Source organism: Cupressus sempervirens, chromosome 4 (assembly GCF_028749045.1).
Source record: "Cupressus sempervirens isolate cs-2001-9-10 chromosome 4, ASM2874904v1, whole genome shotgun sequence".
Lineage (NCBI taxonomy): Eukaryota > Viridiplantae > Streptophyta > Pinopsida > Cupressales > Cupressaceae > Cupressus > Cupressus sempervirens.
The window spans coordinates 45,534,155-45,537,997 of NC_143121.1; positions in this window are offsets into that span (position 1 = coordinate 45,534,155).

Consider the following 3,843-nt stretch of genomic DNA (forward strand, 5'->3'; position numbering starts at 1 on the left):
AAAGAATGAAGAAAATGATGGTGAAGCTCACCTAAAACTTGTCATTGAAGGATATATGGATAGACCATATCCAATGGAAAGTGTCACACTAATAGATGCAGCTAGATCTTGGACTTATAACTCTAGAAGAAAATGATATAATGAATGGAAAGCAAGGACAATGGTAGCTATTGTGAGAGTGTTTCCAAGATTTACAAATATTCCTTCACGAAACTCACAAAAATGGGTTGATTTTTGTTGGTTTGAGTTATTACTATACAAACCATTTCATAATATACAAAGAAATATTGGAATAGATGATACTACAATTGTATCCAATTAGGAGTCCCTTAATTATAATTAATGGCATGTGGATAGGTGGACTATTGAAAATGAATATGAAAATAATGTTGAAACTCATGATGATTCTAAAGATGAAAATGAATCACCAAATAATCAAAATATAATTGAACATGAGTGAGAAATAATATCAAGACTACATCATGGATAAATGATGGATCTAACTGAAATAGATATGTTGGGAAGAAGAGATATTGATAGACAAAATCCATAGAGTATAGACTATCGAGGAGAAGAATACACAAATAATGCAATACATTTTATCAATGCTATGAAAAAAAATGATTTACTTATACCTGAAGATATGATGATGAGTATATCATATGAAACTTTAGGTGCTAAGAAAAAGAAAGTACTTGATATTATTAAATGTGTCATGCCATTATGTATGATAATTCAAGGAACAACTAGAACAAGGAAATGATATCTAATTCAAGCCATTCATCAAGATCTTTATGATGCATCAACACCACAATGTTCTCCCCTATTATTATTAGCACCAATTAGAATTGTAGCTTTTAATATTGGTGCATTAACAATTCATTCAACTCTAAGAATTCCTTTTACAATTTTTTCTGACTTACAAGGCACAAGGCTTACAACATTACAAGAAGAAATTTAACATATTAGGTACATATTAATTGATGAAATGAGTTTTTTTGGTCAAAATTTGTTACAAAAAATAGATTTAAGATTACGTCAAGCTTTTCCAGAAAATTCAAATACAAATTTTGGAGGAAGATTGATTATTTTAGTACGAGATTTGAGACAACTACCTCATGTTAGTGACAAACCACCTTATGATAGTAATGTTCATGCAGAGTTATTATGGGAAGAGTTCAAGACTATTGTTACTTTGTATAAAGTGTTTAGGCAAGAAGGTGAAATTGAAGACCAACAAAAGTTTCACCAATTACTAACTAATATACGAGATGCAAGTCCAACTATAGATGATTGGAAATTATTAATGACAAGGATAGATGTTTCATTGCCCCAAAATGTTAAAGAGGAATTTGATGATAATATTCATCTATTTGCAACAAATGATAATGTTCATAACCATAATAGAAAGAAATTACATTCACTAAAAAAACCATTTGCCTACAGCATTGCATCAAAAGAAGGAAGTACTAATCCAAAGGGGAGATCAAAATGATGAACTAGATATGGATTGAATTAGGACTTGTCAATGGAGCTTTGGGATACATTCCAAATATCATATACAAACCTTGAAATGCCCCACCAGATCCACCAACATATGTTATGGTTGAATTTGACAATTACTCTGGAATGCCATTTGAAGATGGAGCTCCAAAATTAGTTTCCATTTCTCCAATACAAAGAGGTTGCACACATCAATTGCTCTTATGTTTGGCTTGGGCATTAACTATCCATAAATCATAGGGATTAACACTTTCCAAGGCAACAGTTGACATTGGACCAAGAGAAAGGATAGGACTAACATTTGTTGCTATATCACTAGTTAAGTCTTTGGATGGACTTTGAATTTCACCATCATTTTCTTATGATCATTATGAAAAGATGAAGATAGGGAAGCTAGTTGTGAAAAGGAAAGCAAAGGAGGAAGGACTCAAATATCTAGAAAGAGATTAATTATATTAATTGTATATACTATATTTCAATATCTATAAAACATAATGGATATGATAAGCATCATGCTTTAAAAAGAATATTTCAGATTAAAAATTAAATAGATTTCAGTTTTACATATTGTGCTGCGGATGCTACTAGCTTAGATATCTTTACACATCTATCTAAAACACGTTGAGAGATATAATTCTCGAGATGCCTATCTATTCTCAATAACTCTTTATTGAAATAGGTGCCTCGAGATTGATATCTCTCGACGTGTTTTAAATAGATGCATAAAGATATTAAATATTTAGTTATTAACTTATCTCTTGCATTAATAAATATTAAATTATTTATATGCAACTAAGAGTTTAATTAGACTTAAAGAATCACTAATATTACTAACATTCACTCTAACTAAATGAATAATATTTATTTAAATTTTTAGAAATTAATAAATAGTTTTTGAAATTTTATTTTTAACTAACTAATTAATTTTTAGTATTTTTGCATGTCTTTGATCTCTCAAATCATGCAACCATACTATACTTATTATTATTTTTTTTTAACATATTTATTTTCATGTGCAACCCTACTACACTTAGCTTTCTATTTGAGCATATTTATTTCCACATGGATGTAACATACTATACTTAGCTTTCTATTTTTAGCATATTTATTTTCACATGCATGTAACCATACTATACTTAGCTTTCCTTTTTTAGCATATTTATTTTCACATGCATGTAACCATATTATAATTAGCTTTCTATTTTTAGCATATTTGTTTTCACATGCATGTAACCTTACTATACTTAGTTTCTATTTTTAGCATATTTTTTTTCGCTTGCATACATAAGTTTAGTTACAACATGTTTTCCTCTCAATTAATCTTTTTTCTTTTTCCAATAAATTTTGCAATTAAATTATTTGAGATATAAGAATAATATTTATCTATATTTAGAAAATTCATGATAGTCACATAGTTCTGATGAAAAATTTAAAGTTGAAATGGTAACTGTTCAATTTATTATTTTCTTCCAATTACCAATAATCAAAATTTTCATTATATTAGAAAGGGATTTATAAGAATATAGTCACAATGATTTTCTACAATTTTTCTATAATTTTTCTCAGTCAAGTTTTCTTGATTAATAAATTTTCGATTTCAAAATCTACAATATAATTCTTTATTCAACAATCAATACAATAAATTAATAAGCAATTTGGAAACACCTAGGAAGACACAAAGTAGACAAATCTTTCAATAAAATTCTACTATGGGTTTTCAAACCCTACCTCAAAGCCACAACTAATATCTGAGACAATCTGTGAATGCATGCAAATCCAAACCCTCTGAAACTTTCAATAGTTCTTTTGATCCAATTCCAAATTTTGCTTCCCAAAACCTGTGTATCTAGAAATGAACTCTAATTTCTTTTTAAATGAGTTTTCCCCCCAAATCAAGGCTTTCATCATGCAATTGTGTGAAAACCCTTTAACTTTAATTACTATATTTTAATTTTCTTACACACTTTATGCAATTTAATTAAAATAATATTTATTAAATTAAAACTTTCTCTCCCTTATTAAATCATGTGATGTTTTTAATATAATATTTTTAAAATTAACTAATAATATTATTTAGAGTTTATTAAAAATAAAACTCTTGAATAAATTATTATTAAATTAAATAAATATAAATCTACCTAAATTATAATTTTAATCAAATCTTTTAAATTTAATTCTTTCATGCACATTTAAGGAACTTTTTAATTAAAATATTCTTTTATATTTTCTTTTCCTCCACTTATTAATGAGTGCAAGCACTAACTAAAGCATAGTTTATTATCTAAATTATTAATAATAATCAAAGCTCGCTGTTTAAATGCAACTCTAATTTAACTATTA